The sequence below is a fragment of the Parasteatoda tepidariorum genome, chromosome 11 (genome assembly GCF_982258835.1).
Source record: "Parasteatoda tepidariorum strain Cologne lab strain chromosome 11, Ptep-v5.0, whole genome shotgun sequence".
Taxonomy (NCBI): domain Eukaryota; kingdom Metazoa; phylum Arthropoda; class Arachnida; order Araneae; family Theridiidae; genus Parasteatoda; species Parasteatoda tepidariorum.
The window spans coordinates 77,943,846-77,971,456 of NC_141765.1; the positions used below are offsets into that span (position 1 = coordinate 77,943,846).

General features: G+C 28.6%; 1 protein-coding gene across 3 annotated transcripts in view; it reads right to left on the reverse strand.

Annotated features, from left to right (window-relative positions):
* The window catches only part of l(3)73Ah (polycomb group ring finger 3-like lethal (3) 73Ah), a 102,372-nt gene extending 75,354 nt beyond the window's left edge, over positions 1-27,018 (reverse strand). The window contains exons 1-2 of one of the 3 annotated variants that reach the window (XM_087154920.1): positions 26,833-27,018; positions 9,550-9,641 (exon numbers count right to left, since the gene is read on the reverse strand). The gene's annotated coding sequence lies outside the window, so the exon portion shown is untranslated. The remainder of the gene's footprint in view (positions 1-9,549; positions 9,642-26,832) is intronic. The other 2 variants (XM_087154921.1, XM_016068245.4) reach the window with 2 other exon arrangements.
* Between the last annotated feature and the right edge of the window lie 593 nt (positions 27,019-27,611).

Consider the following 27,611-nt stretch of genomic DNA (forward strand, 5'->3'; position numbering starts at 1 on the left):
TTGGCAAAACACTTATCTGTTAAAATAGGGGTGCACAACCTGCGGCCCACCAACCCTCGAAGTGCGACACGCCACAATTTGAACAAAATAAAAAAATTTTGGAAAAAAACAAAATAATCGAATATTTGAAATTTACGCATTTAAGTTTTTGATGCTCCCAATCTCAATCAATGTAGTTTTTGATAGCTTTTTTTTCGATGGTTAACTCTACGGATTTAAGCATATATAGTTTTGAAAATCCCAATATATTTAATACCTTATTATTACGATACACGAATTTTAGTTATCACTTTTGGCCCTCTTCCGTGTGCTGATTTCATTGTAAATCAAATTACTTTTGGTAGTTATTGCTACCCATTTTCACGTAGTTTCTTAAATCAAAATTTTTGAAAGTTATGAAATGTTTGATTAGCGCATATTTTATGGAAAATCTAAATGGTTTTTGATCCTCTTTTCAACAATTATTGCTACGCATTTCCGCATGGTTTTTAAAATTTCAATATTTTAGCAAGAAATTATTATGAATCTCAAGTAAAGAATCGCCCATTTAGATAATTACTCTGGTGTGATTTATTTGTACCGATTTTATCTCAAATCAAATTATTTTTCAATCGCTATTTTGGAAATTATTGCTACACATTTCTACAAGTTTTTGAAAGTCTAGATATTTTTTATACACTATTGCGCCACTTTAATTTTGAATCCAGCATTTAAATACATGACGCGTTTTATTTACGTCAATTTAATTGTAAATATAAAGAGATTTTGATAATTTATTTGGTAGTTATTACCCCGTGATTTAAAAAAAAATCTGATATTTTTAATGCTATAATTTGACAGCAAGCGAGATTTGAATCACGCATTAAAATAATTACTTTTTAGGTGCTCTATTTTGTACTGACTTTAACAACAATTTAAGAGGTTTTTCGAATGTGTTTTTTTTCTTTCCAGTTATTGCTGTATTTTTACTTGTGATTTAGAATATGTTTTAATGCAATATTTTAACACAGTATTACAAAACTTGAAATAAAATTTTTTTTCAAAGTAAAAAGTAATTACATATCTTAGTAAAATCGACACCTTCTTGAAGAAGATTAAAATCAAAAGAAAAGAAAAATAAAAACAAAATGTGTACATTTATATTAATCACGGTCCCTTTTGCAAAAAATAATTCAAAACACGTGCATATTTCTTTATTCCCATGAACAGGTGCAAGTGTAACAGCACACACCCAAGCTATTCCTTTTGTTGTCACATGATTTAAAAGTCACACATCGTAATTTGTATTTACGCGATCTTGAATTTGTGCATCGCATTTGTATTAACATTAACAAAATTTTAAAATCATCCATCACGATTTACATTCATGAGATTTAAAATCACATATCGTGATTCATATTCATGCATTTTAAAAATCATGAGTTGTGAGTAGGACTGGGCGATATTAGAAATTCTATATTGTGATGCATCGTCAGTTTTGCATCGCGATATAGCGATGTATCGCGATATAGTATTTTTGCATTTCATTTACTTGTAAGGCAGAGAAAGTCAGATTTCTATCAAAACTCCATACTCAGATTGATTTAAATCAATTTATAAATTTGAAGATACATATGTTTTGCTTAAGAAAGATATTAAATAAATTGACTACAATGTACAAATCTTACTTAAAATATTTATTGAAAAAATGTGTGTAGATACAGAATCAAATATTTGTACCTCTTTATCGTTTATAAGGTATAAGCAGTCTTAATTTAAGTTAGATACTTTACTAAGCTTTTAACTAGCAATCAAAGAAAGTTTAAAGCGATAGGTTTATGAATTATTTGGAAATCGATTAGTTTATGCGAATGAAATTTTCGAAGAAAAATAAGTTTAAAGCCATAAAACATAATTTTACTAAAAGAGCCATATAAAAATAACTTTGATAATTATATATTTATTAAGTTCGATTGTAATGTTCAAATTCTAAATGAAAAAGTAAACGCAAGTTTTGTTACATTTTCTAAAAATGATGACGCAAATTACGAAAGATTTCTTAATTTAAAAATAAATAAAATTGAAATTTATCAATATATTTATCTAACAGTATAGAAAGAAAATTTAAAAAATAAGTTCGTTAAAAAGTATTTGTATGTTTAAAACAAAGTGCAAAATAAATTTTAGGAAAAAACACTTTTAAAACATTATTTTTCATTATTATTATTTCACATAAATAATTAAATTAAATTGAATAATGACCAAATTATGAACGAAAAACAAAGTAAGGTTCAATTTCTTAAAAATAAAAACAAAAGAATTGTGATATTCGATAATATATTTAGCTAATTAACTAATATTAAAAGAAAATTTAAAAAAAAAATTATTATACTCTCTAATAAGACGAAGTGAAGTGCTAAATGATTAAAAAAAAAATAAATAAAATTCGCAAACCTTTCAAATTTTTTTGAATAAACAAAGTTGATTGACTTATGCCCAAATCCAAACGACAAAAAATTAATTTTGTTTCAACTTTATTTCTAAAAATAAAAACAACTCAAGATTTATAAATTTAAAATCAGTAATAAAAACCCATTAAATTTTTAGAAGTTTTATCCTAAAAGTTTTTAATAAATTAAAAGCAAGTAAAACAATAACAAATTTAATTACTTTGTAATTTAAATCTTTATGGGCACCTTAAATTAGATTTCCAAAAATTTTCACATTTAAAAATAAAATGAAAAGTTTCGTTCAAAAAAAATAATTTACCAAATTAATGAAGAAACTCGTCTTTATATAATTCTTTTCAATAATAGATTGCGCTCAGAACAAGGTAACGGTGTCGATCAGGAAGTTAGTCCCACTGAAAATAATCTACAAGAAAAGGATATCAAGTCGCGGCGAAAAAAAAACAAACTAAGAGGTGCGAAAACGAACATGCGAGACCACGATATATGTACTCAAAACTCTGGTTCTGATTCACCGCTCATCAAGGCCATTTCAACATAACGAAGCGAACATCGTCTTCCGCAGCGCGAGTCTACATCGGAACGTAAGAGAAGATCCTTGCGTGTCTTATATCGGTAGTGTTGGAGTGGTTTGTTACTCCTCTGAATACATTAAATTAACAGAATTAAGTTTCGACCGTGTGTTGGCAACAGATATTTTCTTTTCAGATAACGTAAGTGACGTCATTCATGCATATAATTATGGAATCTGTATATAAGGCATGCATTGTTGTAACCATGTGTTCTTGTCTTGTCTCTTCACTATGTCACGTCACTGTGTTGCTGTTTCCGGTGATGTACCAAATTTTTGTTAACCTGTATTTATATTTAATATCTTCAGTTGTATGCTGTATCGAGATGGTACTGTATGAAATAAAGAAATGTTTAAATCTTCAACTTTCTTTATGTGAGATAACACTTTCACTCACTGCTGTGCTACTCCGCTAACACATCAACAGGTACATCGTTTAGCGCTCGTTGTCTTTACTCGACGGCTTAAGTCAGATTTCTGATGCATCGCCTAGAACGAAAGTCGCTGAATCGGCTGGCCGATATATGCGTTAAATCTATATGTCACGATACATCGAATTATAGCCCAGTCCTAGTTGTGAGTCTTCTTCTCGCAATTTAAAAACCACACATCTCGATTCATATTCACGAGATTTATAAACCATATATCGCGATTCATATTCATGCATTTTAAAAATCATGAGTTGTGAGTCTACTTGCAATTTAAAAACCACACATTTTGATTCACATTCACGCGATTTGAAAACCACGCATCGCGTTTTTTATTTACGCAATTTAAAAATCACACATAGCAATTCTTATTCAAGCAATTAAAAAATAACACATCGCTATTTGTATTGCGATTTAAAAATCCGGAAAGGAAGAACACCATCTAGGACAAATTCCAAAACTGATTAAGTTATTTGCCTTAAGTTTAATACTACCCACAACAACAGCTTCTGTTGAAAGACTGTTTTCCAGAATGAATTTGGCCAGTTCAAAATTACAGAGCAGTCTTAAAACAAAATTATTAAATTTTCATTCATAGGCTCAAAAAACTATCACGTGATCAAGTAGATAAAATTATCACAATATTTAAAAATTTTGCAAATTACTGGATAACCATTAAGAAATTTTTAAAACTGTTTTCTACCTACTCAGACCATTTTATATCATTTGTGATTATATGCTGGGAAATGATTTGTATATCATTTTATTTTAACAGTAAAAAAAAATGTAATCAAGATAAGTTTCATAAAGTAATGTAAATTTTATTAATTGTTCAGGGGTCTGACCAGGCTGAATTTACTGCCGTTTAGCGGTACCTTCACAAATTCAACTTTAGGAAAAACGGTAGTTTCACAAAATACTTTTCTTTAAATTTTATTTTTGTATCCCTAAGAAACGATAAACTCATATTTTTGTGTTGATTTTTTAATATAATTTTTCCCAAATTATGTCTAAATTTTTACAAAATATGTACCTCTTAGAAAAACCTAGACAGACCCCTGTTGTTAATATTCATGTGTATTAATTGTAAATAGTAAGTGTCATATAAAAAAAATATTTGTCAGAAAAAGTTGTAAACAAGTATCATAACAGTTTTTTATTATTAAGGAAAATAGTTCCTTCAAAATTAATGTTTTCTTTCTTTCATTTTCTTCCCCTCTCAGCACCTACCTCTTATAATTAATTTAAAATAAATGTTTCAAAGTTTAAGTATATTCCGCACTAAATCTTATTTTCCACAGAAGGGATTTTGTTTTAATTTTAATAACTTGCATTTATATTAATAACTAGAATATTTATTTATTTTTTTATATTTAATTCTATGAAGAAATTTTTTAATGTAATGTATTTTAAAATGTATGTTTAAATGGACTTTTGTATTATGTAATATGAAGAAGAAAAAAAACATGAATTTTCCCAGAGTTTTTAATTATTTCAATTTATCGAAAAAATTTTTTTTATAAATTTATTCTGGTTTTCGGATTCTGTTTTTCTCCTCTTAAGTAATTTAAGCAGTTTTTAATTTTAAACATTTAAAAGTACTTAATTTTATACAAAGACTAACTAAAGGTTAACTGACAAAAAGAATTTAGTGTCTAGAACAATGATGCTTATATAACTATTACTACCTACAATTGCTGTCAATATATCAGTCTAAATACTTGCGGCCCTTCATTAGTCAATCTGCTGTGCATGTGACCCTTTACTTAAAAAGGTTGTGCACTCCTATGTTAAAACATCTGTCAAATTATAGAATTTACACTAACGTTTAACATTTTTACACATTATAATTTTTTTTTGATGATGATAATTTTTTTTCAATAATTTAAATTTCTCTTTCTTTGGTAAATTAAATATCTGACATACAGAAAATGATTGGATAACTAAACCTTTCTAGCAAAACTCTTAAAAATTATACATAAAATCTTTAATTTTAGATAATAATCCAATGAATACAATAAGTAGAAAAAGTTATTTTTGTGTTCAATAAAAAAAATTTCTTAGTCAATATAAACATTATCGGCTTCTTTTTTTAAAAATAAATTAATTAATGTTTAAAGAGATTGGTAAGAATATTCGAATAATCTTAAATTTAACTTGGAAAAACATGATTTTTGCCCCCAGGGACGACAAATAAGATTAAATATAACATTAATATATAACATAAAACATATACCTTTTTGCAGTAATGTAAGTTTAAAAATTTATTCTATGACCACTAGATTTATGATTGTTTAGAGCAATGATTCCCAAAGTGGTCTATATCGACCCCCAGAGATCGACACCAACCAGCAAGGGGTTCATGTCAAGTGGAAAAAAAAATTGGGGGTCCATGAAATGAAAATGGGGGTCAACGATAGTGGATCTCATATAAGCAGGTCGTTACTTTTAATTTTGGCATTTCAGGAATGGAATAATCAACATACACTGATAGTACCCATTTACTTACATTACAATGACCTTATCATTATATTATATATCTATCTACATAATTTATAAAAGTAGCTATGAAGTAAAAGTTTTATTAAAATTTAAGTTATTAGGATTATTTTTTGATATACAAAACTGAATTATTATAAAAAAAGCAGTTGCCCGCAGCTCCGCCCGCGTACGTTTTTATATCTCCGCATGTAAGGTTTTATTTCGTAACAAAAAATTATTTTTTCATGGTAAATTGTGGCCTAGCAAGTGTGTTAACTCTTTAGCTAGCTAGACCTCCAATTTTATCTGCGCACAAGATCACGCAGATTTGTTGCTTAGTTTTTACATGAAAACGCAATCAACAGACCGACAATACACTACTATGGTTTTGTATAGAAACTTATTTCTACAATTATAATATTAGTAACGGAGTACGGGTTTTATAGTGCACTATTTTATGCCATTTACATATTAATTAAATTAGTTTGAATTTAATTAATAAATGTATAAAATTAACATGTGATTTTTTTCTTAAGTTTTTCACAGTACACTTCAGAACAGTTACAAATTTAACTCTTTCACAGTGAGTAGCACAATACCAGCTAACAAAAATACATTTGAAGTTGAGGAATTTTCAAAAGATCAATATCACGCAAAACCGAAAACATGGCAAGAGGTCAACGAGACAAAAAAGTTCAGGAACCACTGGTTTAGAGTATAAGTGATGAGTAGATTTTGAAAAAAAGTTTAAATTAAATCGAGTATTCCAATCATGAAGCTAAAAGAAAGATTGCATATCATTGTAGCTGTATTTAAACGCTACGAGTAAATCTGAAATCAATAGAAAAAAGAACTTAAAAACTACTCAGAGAGAATTCCATTCATATGTTGTAAATATCAACGACATCTAAATATGCTAAATTTCACATTGTTTACATCGGGTTTTATTTTTGTTAAGGTTTCGTGGTAACTTCACATGAAACGGAATCTATATTCAGTCACTATTTGATATTCAACCTCTTTGCCAAATATTCGGTTTACCGAATATTCAGTCGAATAATTTACAAAGTATTTTTAAGAATAGAATTTGTCGACGATGTTTGTTTTTGGAATTTTAATAGATTTAATATAGAATAATCTATAATTTAACATTTTACTATACATTATTAGAAATAATTTTTACACATATTTGTTAAGTTCTAAAATTTGCACATAGCTAGCATATTTATATTCTGGAAGTTTAATAGGAAAGCGAAATTTAAAAAATTTAAACTAGAGTACTTTATACTGAACCACAAGTTTTATGCTGCCATTTTTTAAAAAAATTATATTCAGACAAGTGAATTCTGTCATTTTTTTCAGCACTTTGCGCTTTAAAAATTGAGAACTTATTTTTTTAAAATTTTTGGTGTTGTTCTCTTTACTTTATAGTGTCACTTTTTCCTATATGATAAGACAGATAGCCGGTTACATAAAAAAACTGTGATTTTCAATGTTAAAGTTATATTTTAAGAACTACGAAGAAAAAATTTCGTTTTTTTTTTTTTTTTTTTCATTTTTAGTTTGACATAGCATTTTTTAAAGAGCATTTCTAATGATTGCTAAAGTTTTTTTTTCCTCATAACTTTTTTCTAAAAATATGGCATGGTGAAAAGCTTAAATTGAGATTTTCAGCATAAAATTTTTTGTTTAAAAATTGAGAAAAATTTTATCAGCACCTTCCCTGCTCGGTGATTACATAATATTTGAATGAGAGACTTCTAACAGATAAATTGGTAATATTTTTTTAATATTAATACACAAATAAAACCTCCTTTTATAATAATGATTCATAGAAAAAACAGCATTAAAAATAACATGCAGGTTCAAGAGCACAATTTTTCACTAACCTGTAAACTACCAAGAACCTGTTTTAACTTTTAAATAAACCACACAAGGGGAATGATCTTGCACACATGAGCGAATACAATTTCTAAACAAAAAAAGGCTGATTGATGAATTTATTGTATTCTTTGAAAAGAAAGTCACAGAAATTATGAATGGTCTTAAATTACGACCACCTAGGATAAGTCATATCACTCTTTGTTCATTCAAAGGGTGATAAAGGTTTTTTAAGCCAGATAATTGAATTCTGATTGCTATATTAGTATAAAAGTATGGACATTTTAATAGATATTAAAATAACATAGGGTCCATGGAATAGCAAACCGGACTTAATGCATTGGTCATTATAATGACAGGAACACCGTATGGAGTGTTGTACTAAAAAGTGGAGACAGTATTTCTTGAAGAAATTTTTTTTTTTTAAATGCACTTAGTTCAGGGGGAAAAAAACTGCTCAGTATATCTTTGTGGCATTTCACTCTAAATTTCTTTAACTTTATACATTCTAACTATTCATAAACTTTGAAAAGACCATTTTTATTTTTCAAAACAAATACTATTTATGCAAAAAATATACTATATACTATGACATTTTTTTATTTGAAATTCAAATTTTCTGCTTTACCCTTTCTTTCCTTAGGATAATACAGTCACTTTTGATAATACAGTCAACCCCGTGTAAAGGAATACTATTAGTTCCAGTCAACTCTATCCAATTAAGCGGGTTATTAGATTAAAAGGGGAATGCAATATTCAATCTTAAATTAAACATTTTTGAGAATTTTTACTTTTTAATGGTACTTAATGCATAGTGTAGTTTTTTGATTAAATAAACTGAACTTTATGATCAATAAACAATTGTAATTAAAACTGTCTTTTTTAACATCATAAAATATGAATGTCATTTAAAGTTCACTGGAGTAAGCTATGATTATTCTATTTAACAGAAAGATACACGGTGCACTAGTGCGTAAGGTTTTAGAAACCTTTTCTTATAAACTAATAGCGCACTAGGAGAGGACTGCAAGTCTTGACCGTAAAACAAATCACTCTGTACCTTTTTTACATTTTAAATGATGTGTGAACGAAGTAAGTGAAAGAAGGGTTAATTACATTGTAACTGGTGAAGCATTTCTTAAAAATAAAAAAAAAATTTCTTCTTCTTCTCATAACCCAGGAGTAATTGTGAGCATAACTCAAAAAACCTGAAAATTTCTTCAGTAAAATCATTTGAAAAATTAATGTCTTTATAAATTTAAATCCTTGATATTTTCAAAACATAAAATTCTAAATAAATCATAAGCAGCATAATTTAAATGAATAAATATGTATAAGTTTATTTTTATCTCTAATCATATTTATTATTCTACCAAAAAATTACTAATGAAAGAGATGCCAAGTATAAATTCTGGTTCTAATATTTTTAAATAAATATACAAGAATTTTTGTACATAAATGTGATCGATGATTTCGTGAAACTTTTGGACCTTGGATTTCCGGAAACTTTCGGATCGAAGTTAACAAAAAATCCGCAAATCCAGATTTTTTCCGGAGAACATCTCTTTGGATAGTCTCTGAGTACTTCCCTTTTATGCAATTAAGTTGGGACTAAAAACAACAAATATCCATTAAATTTTATTCGTATAAGCAGGTGTTTCGTTTATCCGATATGCAAAAAAATGGGGACGTGCAATTAATTTTAAAAAAATATAACACAAATTAAAAAACTTTTTATTACCTTTTAAAAGATATATATATTTATACATATTTAACTCCTCTGTCATGCTTTTCCATCCAACCCTCAACATTCATTTTGCATTGTCAATAAAACTATAAGGACAAATTTTAGAAAAATCACTACAATTGGAAATAAAACACTCATTCTTGAATACTGAATATAGAATTATTACTTCATCCCTCAGTGATCCGGTAACCCCCAATGTGTTAAGAATTTTAAATGGAACTTGTATCAATTTTTGGTCACACCAGATCAATGACAGGGTTCCCACTCAATTTCAGAAAAAAAAATTCACTGACTTTTCCAGATATATCAGGTAAATTTCAATAAAAATCCATACCATATTTTATCCATACAACAAAATTTTTCATGAGAAAACTTTGATTATTATATTTGTAATGCTAAGTATTGGATTTTCTATTTAAAATAAATATCATTAAATGAGGATGGAAACATTTCAGTTTGACTTAAATGTGAAATTTTAACAATAAATAATTGCAATAGATGTTAGAATTATTTAAATCGAATCTCAAACTGATAACTGTTACTGACAATTTTAAGACTGGTTATTTTTCAGGTATAATGCAGAAATTCTCCAGGTTTTTGTAAAAAAAAAAAAAAATTGCAACTTCCCCCGACTATTCCCTGATTTTCAAAGTTAAAATAACATTCCCTGACAATTCCAGGTTTTTCCAGACCAGCGGGAACCCTGCAATGAATATTTATTTATTGGTCAACAAATATTAAATACCATGGGACGACATTTTTTAATGAAAATATTATTACACAAAGAAACACTGGTATTTGAGATAGGTCCATTTTTTCCCCCTTCTTCTACTCAATTGAATTCTTTGATATTTAAAATGGATTAAAAGTAAGTTAAACAGAAAAGGAAAAGTATAAGAATTCCAATTAGTAGACATTTAACTAAAATGGAAAATGCATTAGGAAATGAAATTTAAAAAGCCAAAAGCCAAAACTATGGATGAAATGCAAAAAAAGTTATTATGCATCCCTGCATTGCATTATTTTCTATTACAAAAAAAAAAAAAAAAAAAAAACAATTAGCACTACAGCTTTGTTTCTTGTAGACAAAATTAAACCAAACATAGAAAAGAAATAATTTCATAACCATCATTTAACATTACATTTCTTTGATCAGACTGTTTAAATGTCATGTGTCTTTTTGTTTTGTTTTGTCTACCAATAGAAAATGGAATAGTTAAAAATGAATTTATCATCTGCTCAATATAGCAGATCATTTTAATTTTATTTTAAATCTAGGAGACCTCCATTCCCCACTTTTTGTATTTCAATTCTTAAAATTTTTTAGAATGTTTTAAACTTTTGTTCACATAAAGTTTAATGATTTTTTAGATGATTTATTTTTAATATTCATTTATTTTAAAAAGCTTATATCGATTTAAATTAAGAATATTTTTCAGTTTTATTTCCTTATTTTTTCAATCTTAGATTTTTTTTTCTCACAAGAACTCTTTTCAATCTAAATTGCAAGCTATTTCATAAATGCTTGTTCTTGGTAATAAATTATTCCTACTGTATAGTTTCTCTCTAATTTACTTTTAATTTGTTAAATTAAAAGTCAAAGAATAATAAAGTCAACATAAGTAAAAATAATTGCAAATATTTTTCCTACAATGATCTCAACAAAATAAGTTTACTTAGAATAATGAAATAGTAGTTAGTCAGTTTTTTAATTTTCATTATAAAATCTACTGACAAGCTATGGAAAAAGCTTGTCAATAGGAAGCTTTAAATTGTAGCTGCCATTTATGCCAGTGATCCTGAAAGCATTACGACAGATTGTGTGACCATGATTGAAGTTGCCATTCCAGTATAGCTAGGGCCTGTCTAAGGTACAGGTAATTTGTTTGTCAAAATAAGATAAACACTCAAATGAAGCAAAGTGACTTAGTGCTGCCATTCGTCAAGTGAGGTTGTTGCTTGTATGTTGTCCATAATCACAAGTGTGAAAGAGTGTAATAAATTCTTTGACACTGACTGGGTTCAAATTAAAGAACTTTGTAGCTGTAACCAAATGATCTAAACATGAAAAAAAAAATGAAAAAAAGATGTGCATCCTGACCAGGATAAGTTAGGAAGGTTTATAAAATAATCAACACAAATCCTAAGTCATACTTAAACAGAATTATAGCTATTAATAACTTTAAGTATATAAATCAAATTTGCAGCAAGGAAAATATTTTAGCAAATAATATGAGGGGTTTGTCCAGACATTTTGCAAAAGGTCCGTTTTTGTAAAATTGTGAAAAAATTACTCGTAATTTGTGAATATAAAATAAACGTTAAGTCACATTCTTTCAACTAGGGTCCTGCTTTTGTGAATTTGTGCAAATAGGGACCTGTTATTGCAAAAAACTTTTTCAAGGAGTTTCTAAATTGTAAAGAGAAACAAGATTATGCTCAACACTGTAAAATTATATCTAAAAAAATTAAATTTTAAAAGATAAACAGCAATTGCTGCTACTAAATTAGAGATGCAACATACAAATATTTGGTATTAAGCCTATACTGCTGAACGCAGAATATTCATTTCGAATGAATAAAGGAAGAAGCGTCTGCCGAAGACAAAATTTAATTTGTTTACATCAGTCTCCCCCCCCCCTGGGAAGGGTTTATTCGATTAACAAAACAATAATGAAGATAAACAAATTTGTGAAGGGTCCGATTAAAAGATAAATTATTTTGTGAAGGGTCCGTTTTTATGAAAAGATATTTTGTGAAGTGTCTGTTAACGGACCCAAATTTGTTCCAAACAGACCCTGAATATGAAACCAATATTATAACTAAAATACCTAAATTTTAAACTAAAATTATTAAATAACTATCACACAAAATCCCTGAAGAAAAAAAATTATAGATATTTTTGTTCAAGCCCAAAACCTTCATGAATTTGTAAAGAAAAAAATCAATTTTTTCACTTAGATTTCAAACTAAGAATAAGTTAATTTAAATCGGGAAAAATAAAAAATAAATCATTCTAAATTACTCTTGTGTAGTGTTGCTACAACTGTAACATGTGTTTTAACTGTGATTGTAACTGTTACATGATTGATGCAGTTCATGTTCAGTACTTGCTCTATTCTGGTCTGGGTTGTTGCTGTCTTATTTGATAATGGTTAATAAATATTCTTTTTATGAAACTTTTAAAGCTTTTCATTTCTTAAAAGTATAAAAGAGAAACATGGTGTCAGCATGTATGCTCGCCTAAATGCATTTGAGAGGAACTTAACGTTTGTTTTTCGTTCAGAACTTAATGTACATAGCGAAAGTATGGAAACGTTTAGGCCTCCAGGCGAAATAAAGTTTACTTCAGGTAACCTTTCAGAAATATGGACAAAATGGAAATAGAAGTTTTGTAACTATCTCATAGCGTCAGAAAAAGACAAAAAGTCAGACCAGATAAAAATAGCCATACTTCTCAATGTACTTGGGGATGAAGCAGTGAGTATATTTAATACGTTCAAGCCTGGTCCAGATAAAGATATAAAAAAGTTTGATGACGTTGTTGAGTTATTTGAAGAATACTGCATGCCAAAAAAGAAGGTTGTGTTAGAGAGATTCAAATTTTTCTCTTGCATTCAACAAGAAGGACAGCAGGTGGACAGCTATCTTACTGAACTTACTGAGGTGGACAGCTATCTTACTGAAAACGCTAGCTTCCACATGTGGTTTCGGTAGCCAAGAAAACAACTTAATTCGTGACAGACTGGTGCTGGGAATTGGAGAAAAAGCTCTCCTAGAAAGACTACTCCAAGAGACTGATTTAACATTGCAGAAGGCAGCTGACTTTCTTAGAGCTGTGAAGATAAGTAAAGTTCAACTGGAAACTGTTACTGCAGCATCTCAAGTGCATGAAATTAAACGAAATCACCCTAAAGCAGCAGTTGTGCAAAAAAGCCATAAAAGTGATACGTTTAAGTGCTATCGATGTGGTAAACAGCATGGAAAAAAGAGTTGCCCTGCATTTGGCAGGACATGTGCAAAGTGTAAACGAAAAAAATCACTTTGCAGCAGTGTGTAAAGCAACAAAACCTACACAAAAAAGTGTTAACCAAATTGAAAACACCTCTGATAATGCTTCTCTGTTTATAGATAGCGTAACATTTGGAAATAGCGTAACAGATAGCGTAATAGATAGCGTTACATTTGTCATGTCAATGATTCCGTTATATAAAGTAGAAACTTTAGTGTACATAGTTTAGAAAATGTTTAGAAGAGTCAATTAGTAGGTTAGAGGATAAAACTGTATTTTCTCTCTTGGATCTTAAAGATGGTTTGTGGTAAGTGCCGTTAGATGATGCGAGTGCAGATTTGTGTACATTTAATTCCCCATTTTGCCGTTATCAGTTTGTAAGATTGCCGTTTGGTATTATATCGGCACCTGAAGTTTTCCAGGAACAAAATGTACAATCATTTGATGATATTGAGAGAGTAGAGATCTATTTTGATGATATCATAGTGACTTGTAAAAATAATATTGAACATGATGTAGCACTTAAAAGTTTTTGAACGGGCAAAGCAATGTACTAATATAAAATTTAACCCTGAGAAATTTCGGTAAAGAGTGAGTGAGGCTAAATATGTGGGACAAATAGTATCAAAGGAAGGAATAAAAGCTGATCTGCAGCATATAAAAGCAATGACTGAAATGGAAATTCCAACTGACAAAGATGGTGTGAGGCAATTTTTGGGTATGATAAGCTACCTCTCAAAATTTATTCCTAATGTATTAACAATTACTTCTCCTCTCAGAACTCCTTTAAGGGATAAAATTGATTTTAATTGGCAACCTGAACACAATATTGCTTTTAGTTCTAAACCTAGTGTAATACAATGTGATAGTTCAAAAGATGGGATTGGGTCATGTCTTATTCAAGAGGGTCACCCAGTGTCTTTTGCTTCTAGAAGTCTCACTGAGACTGAGCAGAATTATGCTCAGATAGAGAAGGAGATGTTGGCGATTATTTTTACTGTACAAAAGTATCATAATTTTGAGTATGGTAAAAAGTTTGTAGTTCAAAGAGATCCTAAACCTTTAACAAGTATTGTTAAAAAGCCAATGTATGCTATATCTTCAACTTCATGACTACAAATGATGCTTCTTAAGTTGATAAAATATAAATTTGAAATTGTGTATGTAAAAAGGAGTGAGATGTACTTAGCTGACACTCTCTCTCGAGCCTATGTAAAAGATAAGGTAAATGATGACCCTAATATGCTTAAAGTTGTACATACTATCTAACAACTCCCAATAAGTAAGAGAATTGAACAATTTATAAATGGTATAAAGTCTGATCCAGCGTTAAAGTTTGTTTATGATTATTGTGAAAAGGGTTGGCCAAAAGAGGCACAAAGTGTTCCTCATGAAGTAAAACATTACTTCAAAATTAGAAATGAATTGTATTTGGAATGTGGGTTGTCAAATAAAGACTCAAAAATAGTTATTCCATTTTCTCTTAGAAATGAAATGTTATCATTAATATACGAGGGACATTTTGGTATTGAGAAAAGCAAAAATCGAGCTAGGGAAGTGATGTACTGGCTGGGTATGTCAATAGACATAGAGTTGTTTGTTTTAAAATGAGAAATTTGTCAAAAATTTCAAAAGTCTAACGTTAAAGAGCCTTTAATATCTCATTCATTACCTACTAAGCCTTTTGAAAAAATAGAGATAGATACATTGGACTTTCAAAATGTAAGTTATTTAGTTGTAGTATGTAATTACTCTAAATGGAATGAGGTGATTAGGCTAGGTAGTAAAACAATTGCTGATATTAGTAAAAAACTAAAATCTTGTTTCTCACGATATGGAATTCCATCAATTGTAGTAAGTGATAACAGTCCCTTCAATAGTTAGGAATTTAAGAACTTCGCAATAGAATGGGATTTGGAGTGTATTTTTGCAAGTCCACGATATCCTAAAAGTAATGGCATGGTTGAGAGTGCCGTTGGTATTGTAAAACCCATTTTGAAAAAAGCATTTGAAGATCAAAAAGAATGGGTAGTTGCAATTATGGAATATAGGAACACTCCTATTCAGGGCTTAATTTATCTCCTGCTCAGTTACTATATGGATGTAGACAAAGAACTAAAATTCCAATTCACAGTAAGTTGTTAAATGTTGAAGTTTTTAAAAACATTGAGAAACAGCTAAATCAAAAACAGAATCAGCAGAAATGTTATTATGACAGGGGTGCGCATGAGCTCAAACCACTGAAAGTCGGCAATGTAGTGACAGCTTATAATTTCAATAAACATGTTTGGGAACCTGCTATAGAGAAACATAGAAATCCTAGATCTTAGAATATTATAATCAATTTAGGTAAAACGTTGGTAAGGAACTGCATGCATTTAAGACCTACTATGATTGAATTTAGGTCTGCAGCAGTTCCAGACTTTGAATTCCCTGATAATTCTGTATCTAGTTCTGGTGGAACAAATGCTTTGGTAGCCTCAGAAGAATAACACAAACAATCAGTATCGAACAAGATCTGGAAGAAGGATCATTAGACCTCATTATTTAAATGATTTTATATGTAACTTGTATTTTTGTGTTTAATTTATGTGTGAATATTTTAAAATGTATATAATTAATTTAAATATCTACAAGGAGGGGTGTAACATATGTGTTTTAACTGGGACGTAATTGATGTAGCTCATGTCCAGTACTTGCTCTGTTATGCTGTCTTATTTGATAATGGCTAATAAATATTCTTTTAATGAAACTTTTAAAGCTTTTCATTTCTTAAAAGTATAAAAGAGAAGCAACTACTCTCTTTCCTTTTCATGGGTATCAGCCTGTCTATTTCTGCCCTAACTGTTTGAGATAGCCTCTCTGTGAATAAAATAAGCAGTATTGGTCTGTCAGTTTTTGGGAAAGGAGATGGAACCTGAGAAGAGGGGCAAGACAGAGATGAGGAATCTAAGAACTAGAGAAAGCTCAGATGAATCTTATTGAAAAGAAGATGCTTTGATACAAATTCTGAAGAAAATATACATCAACCCTGAAACTATTGCTGCAGCAGGACTGAACAAGCAAAATATATATCCAAATAATAATAACCTGATATCTAGGAATGATTTCTCAGTTCCTGATGATTTCAAGCCAAGTCAACCACATGTGTAAGATAAGACTCTAGCAGTGCATTCCTTTTCTTTAAGTGAACACACTAAATTTGCTTGTCATGTATTTAGTTTTGTGTAACTTGTTACTGCCTTATTTTATTATGCCACATGGTCATTTTAATGAGTAAATCTTGATAATTAAGTTAATCATTATTAAAATTGCATAAGTAAATTTTCTCCCTTGTGAGCATTATTTCTGAACATAGATTTTTATGAACACATATTGCTGTATTTGTATATGCTGGTGATAATTTGGGATAGGCCATAGTTGTTAAATGTATTAGTACTAAACTTGTCAATTATCCTACTATACTTTACCCAAATTGTCACCACACTTGGCAGAGCAATTAGGCACACAAACTACTGATATGATGAATATTCAACCGCAATATGAGTATTAATCCCTTTTGCCAAACATCCGCTCCAATATTTTTCGGAAAAGTATTTTTCAATGAAGTTTTTTCGTATTTTAACAATACATTATTAGAAATAGTTTTTGCACATACTATTTGTTTTGTTCAAAATATCATGTGCTTGCACAAGATTTGCTAATTTATGTTCCGGAAGACAAATGGAAAAAATGAATTTTTTAGAATTGAAACTAGATTACTTTATACTGAACCATGAGTTTTCATGAACTACTGCTTTTTTAAACTATATTCTGACATTTTTTTACAAATTTTGTTTCAAGAATTAAAAAAGATTGATTTGTTGTTGTTGTTTTCATTATAGCATGGTATTTAACAGAACTTTTCTGATAGACTTTAAGTTTTGTTTTAAGAACAATTGGGTTTTTTTTTCTGTTTCTCTTTTTGCTAACTAACCATTTTTATTTATGTTTTTATTATGACAACATTTATTAAGAGTGTTTTCAACAAACTTTATTCATCTATTGTCATTTGTTCTAAAAATATAGACTTAAATTTAAAAAATAAATTAAAATTTAATTTATTATATTTTAAAATTTCAACTCTTTTTCAACTTAAGTTTTTTTTTTTTTTTTTAAATCAGTGTTTTATTCTATTTATTTCAATCTTATCAAAGAGTCAGCATTTTATTTATCTTAAATAATTCTTATGGATAACAATTTCTGTTAACAGTTTCTGTTAATGGTAACAAAAGGACAAAAATATGGTAACAGATGAAATAAATGTGATAACATAAGGACATGTATCTATAAACTGGTTTAGATCTAAACTTTTAGAATCTTTAAAGTGAAACAAATTAATTTTAAATTAGTATTCAAATTCAAGACACAGATTAATACTACTAAAAAAAAAATTCCTCCATGGAATGTGATCAGAGAAATGAAAACTGGATGTTCACAAACTGAAAAGTTTGTGAAAATCATTTCGATAAATAATATTTAGATGTTCATGAAAAAAATTTAGCATGCTTGAAATGTGAGCATTAGGTCACAGAAAATCAAAAATCTGAATTTTGGATTGGATATTCATTTATAAGTGATAAAATAGATAATGGAAAGATTTCACCTTCCTTGACATGTTAATTGTATTTCCTCAATTAAAAAACATCCATTTTTAGTGATGAGGGCTGCAAGTCAAAATACAGTGCAACCTCAAAAATCCGGACTGCTGGGGGGTTTGAAAGGTCCGGATTTTAGATACCTTACTTAAATTGATAGAATTATCGAACTTTCGAAGTTGCCAGGCCGATTTCGCGATTAAACACGCGTGTGTAGACCTTCGACGTCAATTTTAACGTAAATATACTCTTTAAATAATAAATAAAAGACATTAAAAATCAAACTTTCATCATTTTCCCCGCAATCGATCGTTTAGATAACATAATATTAGCAATTAAAACTAAAAATATAGGCTTAAAACGCGAGCTGAATTTCAACTCATCGCTGAAACAGATGCTTCTAGACTAGACTGCATGAGCTTTCATTCACTCCACACCCCTACCTGTTCATCTACTGCTTCATTGTTGGAGAAGAGTTGCGGTTTTGCACTCTTGCATTAAAGTTTTTTCTGACGAACTGGACCTATGATTCCGGATTTTAGAGATTTCCGGATTTCAGAAGTCCGGATTTTCGAGGTTGTACTATATATCTTTACTAATTTGAAGAAACATGTTAGAACAATATGGTGTAATCACAACTTTCTTGCCACAAGCCATGAGAAAGGTGCTGTTGATAGCAAGAGTGGAATTATGTGTAGTGTGAGAAATAATCTTGGCTGGAAGGTGTGGGTCACAACTGCACAAAAATTTGCAAAAATCGCAGTAGAAAATACCCAAAATATCAAAGTGGTATTTATTTCAAAAGAGATACATGGAATCAGGGTTTTTCATAAACATAATCAAAATAGATTAATAAAGAATAAGAAAGAAAGAAAGTTAAGGTATTTCATATTTATTTTAAATATATTGATTCTACAATTTTTAAATCAAAACTAACTATAAATACTTAGCTTAAAGAGTAATTCCTAAAACTACTAAGAAAATTGTTAAATAAACAGTACTAGACCTGTTGTTAATTGGCCTGCAAAAGGCTTACTTTATAACTAAAAACTAAAGCTATAACTTATGAATGCTTAATAATAAATAAATAAAACAGAGAACATTATATTCCTCTGACCCCAATATTATGATTTTATATTTATGCAAGGAAAGAATTAATCCGAGTCTTTTATTAATACATAGCATAAAAAGATGGTACTACATTAAAATTAAAAACTTTTTTATTTTAATTCATAACTTAATTATTATTTTCATATAAGAGTTTTTGTAGTAAAATTGTTCTCTTTTGAATTAAAAATTAAATCTAAAAAGTACTAGATAATATATAAAAAAAAAACAAGCCCAATAAAGCTAGCCTGGGTTGGATTTTTTAAAAAAAAAAATCAGGGTTTTTTTAAACCCTGCAGGGCGATTCCACAGTATTTGTAGCCTGATGTGTCAAAAAAAATTTCTTTATTTGATACTACAATGTGTTGTATATCAAATTAAAGATAATTAAACATAGCTAATGAATATAAAATTCTTTTTAACTAAAATTTGATATTTTTTTAAAGAATTCAAGAATTATGTTAAAAAATGAGTTTGAAAGTTGCGGACATGACAAACAAAAAGTTAGTTTTTTAGGTTACTAAACCATTCAAAATTTTTAATTTAACATGAAGTTTTTAAACCCATATTAGATTTAAACAATTTAGGAGCTAAAAAAACTTCATTTTTGCCTTTGATAGATTATTAAAGGTGTTTATTGGTTTAAAATGCAGTTTTTTTATAAAAAAATTTTAAATTATTTTATTTTCCTCTGTTTATTTACTATGCTTAATCTATATCAGTCAAAAAAAACCTGATGATTTTATTATTTAATATTTTAAAACAAAAAATTTAATTTGTATTAATTGTAAATTATTAGTTAATTTACAATAATAATAATTATTGTAAATTATTAGTACCTAATTGATGTAACAAAATAGTTAACAATGTAAAAAAATATTTAAAATAAAAGTTTAAATAGCATATTATGGCAACACTTAAATATATTTTAATTTGTGTTTGTAGAAGTGGCAACAGTTTTGGATATTTTAAGCACATGTCTATTGTTTACTTAAATATTCTCATTTTATTATGCAAAGTTTACTTTCTCCTAGCTTTAAGAAAAATATTTTAAATTAAAATTGGTTACTTTATTTTAGCATTTGTATAAATTAAAGTTGTTGTGTAAAAATTTTTGCATCTTAAAACAAGGTAAGCATAAGCCATGCCTTTAACTAGTAGTGAAAGATCTCATATTAGAAGACAAAAATTGAAAGCTGATCCACAAAAATATGAAGCAATGAAAACTGAAGCAAGCAGAAAAAAGAAGGAATACAGACATTCTAAAATACTTACTGAAGAGCAGAAGATCAACATTAGGGCAAAAAATAAGGAAGCACAAAAAAGATGCAGGAAAAAAGAGAAAGATGCAGAAATAATAACAGATTCACCTGGCTACACAAGCAGACAATCATTGGGTAAAGCTGTTAAAAAAATCACTAATTCACTAACAAGATCACCATATAAGAAAATTCATGCATTGACAGATGTTTTAGCCAAAATATCACCTTTGAAAAGAAAACAAATAATTAAAATTCAATCAAAATTAAAAGGCTGCAGCTATCTGAAATTGATCTAAAAAAAAGATGTTACAAACTTTCTGAAGAAAAAAAGTAAATGAATTTTTCATAAAAGAGATGGTATAAGGCGAATGTGTCCTGGAAAGAAGGACGTAATATCCTTAAAAACAGATGTAGGGCGAGAAATACACCAAAAACGTTTTCTTATAATGAGTATCGGAGAAGTACACCAGCTTTTCTTGAGTGAAAATCCCGATTTTAGTATTGGGAAATCAAAATTTCATGAAATGCGACCAAAATTTGTGTTACCATCTGGAAAAAAGGATCAAGAAGTATGCATGTGTGTATACCACGAAAATGTTGACATGATTCTTTCGGGAATAGGAGCTCTCTGTCCAGATCCTCCAAGTAATTCAGAAGCAATCACAAAAGAAACTGTTTGTGGTTTTGATGAAAAACAAAATAGCTGTATTGATAGACTATGTTCATATGTGGTGTTGAAAAATACTTGGATGATAAAATACCATTTGAAAATCTGGATTGCACAGTGAAGTACTATCAGTGGCAACCGAATGAAGTGGGATTCAAAGTTAAAAGGGAAATAGTTACGGATTTAGGATCTGCTAAAGAAGAAATTGGTTCGCAATTGCACCTATTTTCTAGACATACTTACAATGCTTCTAAGCAACATTTTGAATTTAGGTAGGATTTAAAAGAAAATCTTTCTAATGATGAAGTTATCATGCATGTAGATTTTGCCGAAAATTATTCCATAAAGCATGATCGTGAGATCATGAGTGCTCATTGGGCAGCTGATAGTGTTACCCTGTACACTTGTGTTACATATTACAAAGATGAAACAAATTCTTTGGCTCATCAGTCTTATGCTATAGTGTCTGATGATTTATCACATAACAAAAATTCTGTAAAAATTTTCAATGAAGAAATTGTGGCCCATTCAAAAGAAATTAAATGTGGTAGATAAAAAAAAGTGCACTATTGGTCTGATGGGGCTGCAAGTCTATTCAAAAACAGATTCATGTTTTCCAATTTAGTTTGTCACAAAGGTGATGTTAAAATAGAAGCAGATTGGTCGTTTTTTGAAACGACACACGGAAAAGGTGCCGTAGATGGCAGTACTACAAGGTAAAGAAGTTGTTGTTGATGCAAAGTCCTTTTACGAGGTTGCTTCCAGAATTATGGATGGTAAAATCAAACTAATTTTTATAAGCAAAGAACTTGTTGATCGTAAGGCAATGATGCTTACAGACCGTTTCAGTCAATGCAAATCAATAGCAAATACAAGAGGTTTGCATTTCATTCGCCCTATATCATCCAACTCAGTAGAATATTCTATAAATTCTCCTTTTTCAAGTGCACAAACTATGTACCAGGCAACATTATTTCCTGAATCAAAATCAATGATTCCATCATCACTTCAGTTAGCTGCCACATCAAGAACAGAAAATGAATTAGAAGAAGGGCAGTGGATTGCCGTACTGTTTGACGATAACTGGTGGCCTGGCCAAGTTATTTCAATTGATAAACAAACTATGACACTAAAACACCATTTCAAGCCTGTAGCAACTAATAAATTCAAGTATTTGGATAAACCAATGTTTGAAACCATTTCAATTGATACATATTTATCTTCTTTACCAGGTGACCCAGCGCCTGATCCATCTGCACGCTATTTTTTATATGATTCTAAGGTTACATTGCATGTCAAAAATATAATCAATAAATTATAAAGTAAAATTGTATTGCAATTTGTCTGTAATAAATTTATTTATTTAATTGTTAATAAAAATTAAATAAAATATGTAAAATTTTTACTTAATAAATATTTAAGCTGTATATATGAAAAATAATATGCATAAATTTCAAATAACAGTAATTCTAACTAATAAATAGAGTTGTAAACTTTTCATCATGTCTGCAACGTCATGTGCGCACCACTTACATAATTTTAAATCATGTAAATTTTCATTAAATCATTTTAAATTCCGAAAAAAATTGTAATTTCATTTATATCTACATATATTTTAACCTTTTCATGCCAAATATGTTTATTTATCAGTGTTTTCATCATAGAAAAAAAATGGGTGAGAATTTCTCACCCTTTCTCAAAAACAGGGAGAGATTTCAAAAAGTTAAGTGAGATTTCTAAAAACTAAAAAAACACAAAAACTCTTGAAAAAAAATCATCTCTTTAATTATAATACATTTTTAATGTCTTCTATTTTTTAAAGCATTGAATATTTTTGGTGCATCATCATAGAAGATTTTGCCTTTACCAGGTATTCGTCCATTTTACATAAAAAATTGCATAAAAAATTTGAACGTCTTACATGAAGAAACCTTACCTACGGTAAACACGTGGTTGCAGAGAAATGTGTTCTGAAAGGGGTTCCGTGGTTGTGTTCTGTTGCTTGAAAAGGTAATTTCTCGCGGTAATCATTTTTTAATGCGAGAAAAGAAAAAAATATGTGAGATTCTCGCCCTGTAGTGAAAACACTGTTTATTTTGTAAAATTCAGAGAAGTTGAGGTATATATTGAAGACTAGTGAAAAATAAGGTTTTTCTGCGTCATGTCCGCAACACTTCAATTTTTTTTATTAAAATAGTTTTATTTAAAATTTATCCAAAAATGTTCTTTATTTAAGAAAGAACAATATATAAAGCTTTTGTAAAAAAAAATTCACTCTTCTATCTTAAATATGTGTCAAAATATGAAGTATCGAACTTTGAAAACGTCATGTCTACAACGTACACAATACTGTGGAAACACCCTGCATGGAATAATATCCATTCTTTTCCTGACACAAACAACACTCACTTATTGAAACTGGAAAGAAATTGTGTTATTGAACATAATGAGCATTCTTCTGAGCGGAAGAGATTTCACTTTAAAGGGAATAGACAAATCATTCAAAATAATGTTAAAGGTTAAGGTATAGAAGAGTCATATATACCAAACCATGAAAATATGCCAAAGGATGTATAAACAGTTGGGTAATATCTGTTAGTAGAAATGAAACATAAAAAATAGAAAAACAGATTTATTCATATAGCCCCTTACAATCGGTTAATTTTCAAGAAAACAAGCATAAAAGTGTCTATTTTGCCAAATACACACATTTGATTAGTGCTAGTATCTAGTTTAAAATAAACTAACTACTTACAATTACCTTAAAAATATCCTGGTACTGCTATATGGTGTGTAAAATGAGAAAAAAAATTTTTCTGGGCAAAAAAATCTTATTAGTTTTATTCTTATTGGCGCATTACTACTTAACACTCCAGCCCGTCAATATCACGGGAGTGAGAAATAGTGAGCGAAAACTCACTCACGGGAGCGAGAAGGAAGGGGATAGAAGATGAATATATAGAAATATGCTGTTTGAGAAAGCCTGATAATGAAGGAAGAATACTTATGTTTTCAGAAAAAGAGGATCAACGCTGGATTAACTTCGATCAAAATACGGACTAATTACAGAATTCTGAAATTGCTACATATGGCTGTGTTACAAGACTTCGCTGCAGTTTTAAATTTTATAATGCCTTAGTACCAGGGTTTGTTGATTTAAATCAGCTTGATTTAAATCAACTAATTTTTTTAAAATATATATATTGATTTTAAAAGTTAAAAAACAGTGTTTTAAATTTTTGATACTTCTATTACTTTGTTTTCTTAGTTTTAAAATTTATTTTAAATAAATTGCTGCATTCATTAATTTTAGTTAATGAAATTACTTTCGTTCTTGGCGTTTGTTAAATTCCAACACATTTGAAATTACATTTTTAAAAATGTTTTGATTCTTGAGATTGAAAGTACAGATTAAAGTAAACATTTAATGCTGTCTTAATATAGACTTGCATAGCTGTAGAAAGTAATTAATAAAACATGAATTTTTTCAAAAAATAATGCAAATCATGTTAATTAAAATTCCACCTTTTGAAAGAAAAAGCGTGGAATTAAAATCTACATTATATTTTATTGGTAGAAAATGTATATTTCTGAAGCTTGAGGTTATATTAAAAAGAAATTACCCTAATATGCCAAAAATAGAAGAGGAAAAAAAAAAAGGCTGATGAATTCAGATATTTTTCTCCTGATATAGTGTCAATCTTTTCTTCAAAGTCTATTTGAAGCAGTAGGGTTATAATATGTTTAAAGTATCTTTGACATTATCTGATTTTCTATAAAGAAATTTTGTGAAGAAAAATTACAATGAGTACATAGAATTAAAAAATTTTTTTTTAGCTTAACTTATCTATTTTGATATAGAATTATAAATAATTATTTTAACATAAACATATATAGATATAATATTTATTTATTTTTTGATGAATGCCTACATTTATAAACACAATCTGTTACATTTATTTTGTCATTTTAAAAATCAAGGAAAAACGAGAAGAAATCACAATTTTAAATTAAAATTATGGTTTACTAATTGAAACTTTGTTTTAATAGTCATAGTACAGGGGTCTATCCAAGCCAAATTTACTAGCGTTTAGCAGTACCTTCACAAATTAAACTTTGTATGTAACGGTAGCACAACTTAGTAACACAAATTCAACTCAAAAACGGTAGAATAATTTGACAAAAAACTTTTTTCCTAAAATGCTATTTTTGTGTCTCGCAAGAAACGATAAATCCATATTTTTACCATGTTTGTGTTGATTTTTTAATATGATTTCTAATTTTAACAAATTATGTCTAAATTTTCAAAAAATAGGTACCTCTCACAAAAACCTAGACAGACCCCTGAAGTATTCTTTAAATTTTCTATTTCATCTAGTCTTTAAATTTCAATTATGCATTTATTTCAGAATAGTTGCTATGCATTCAAAGCTATGTATTATAATGAAAAATTATTTTAGCAAGTTAGAGCTTCTAAAATATTGTCATAATATAGTTTTAATATTAATTTAATTTTGATTAAACATTTACAAAGTTTTTTTAATCATAAATGAAAGTTCTTACAGTGTATTTGAATAAAAATCAAAAAAACGACTTCTTTGATTTTTTTTAAAAAAAAATCACGAACCCTGCTTAGTACCTGAAAAAAAGATTGTAAATTGTAGGTTTAAATTTCAGAATGCTTTTTTAGCTGAATAAATTATTGTAAATTGAATTTTTTGTCCTTCCATTATCGTCCCTTCATTACCATTAACAAGTACCTCATTTTTATGGTTAATATACTCTGTTTTCAGAAATACTTTTCAAATTATAATAATTAAATCCTTCTTTACATATTCTTATTCTTTTTGTTGTCGCTTGGCTAAATTTTTATGAAAAATATGATAATGTAATAATCATGTTGAAAAAAATTTTACCGTAAGCATTTTTTAAATTTCAATTTTAAAAAAGTTATAATCTAAAAATTCCTAGGTATGATTCTTTAAGTAATTACTTATTTAAGGAGTATAAAAGTCTAAATAATAATCATTGAAAAAATGTGTAACAGTTTTGGTTACAGTCAAAAATACATTGAAATTTTTTTGGCTGGGATTCACCACATCTCAGTCATAATTCAAAAAATATTTTTTGGGATAACACATAATTTATAAACATTTTGGATATTAAAAAATTAGATTATTTGACTTACGTCCAATGTTTAACAGTAAAAAATATGATAACTATAAATATTATATATTAAATAGTAATAATAATAAAGGTTAATTTGAGAGTCGGAACAAAATATCTCTCTAAAACTGGAATATGTATTACAAATTCTGCAACAACTGAGGCTTTAATGCAATTTAATGAATGAGAAAGTGGACTCTAAGATGAACTTAAGGATACGTTAAGAACGTGGTTTTAAAACTCAGTTATTTGCAAGCAGAAACGTACCTAAATAATATTTAATGTAAAACACGTAAAGTTTTATCAATAAACTTAGAGTATAATGAAAAGTTTAACTGAACTATACCTCTGAAAGAAAAAAAATAACGTTACTTCAATTGCATAAGCTAAAATTATTTAAAGAAAAATAAAAAAATTATAAAATACCTCATGGAACAAACCCCTGAGACCTAATATGATCACACTTTGCTACTTCTGAGAAATTTTTGATCGCATAATTTTAAATAAAAACAGGAAAATATCCTGAATAGTCCCATTTTCAAAAACCATTTACTATTGACCAAACATTACAATCTGGAATGATATGAGATATCATTTTTCAGCTCTTATTAACTGTTTAAAATTGACTTGTAGCTTACATAAGGACTCGATCACGAAGGGACTATTCCCACTGCCTGCTTTCTTTCTTGAGAACTTTAGTGGCTGGTTTTTCACAGTTTAATTTGTGCGAAGGATGCAGTCACTCGAAAAAATACTTGTCACACGAAAAATGGGACCAATTCCATTTTTTTGGAAGATATTTTCTTAAAACCCAGTTACTCAATTAGTTGCGAGCGGCAACTGGGTTAATTTTTTGCTCAACCTACCATTTTTTTAAGATGTGGCGTAACTACCACTCGTAACTACCACTCGTGTAAAGCTAAGGGTGGTGGCGCTAGTGGTAAAATTGCTCTTTCAAGACTTCCGGGTTACTGTTTCCGATATATTTTTACGCCGCAGATTGAAAAAACGCGCCATCATATTATTGCATAATATCTTTTGCAGTATTTCACATGTACCGAGTTCTTTCTTTCAGCCTTTAAACTTCAGCATTATTATATTAATATTATAATCATTAGAATATTTTCTAATTTGGCTAACTTAAAAAGATATCTTTAAAGATATTTTTGGCGACATTTTATTCTAATGTAGCCAAATAAGGGATG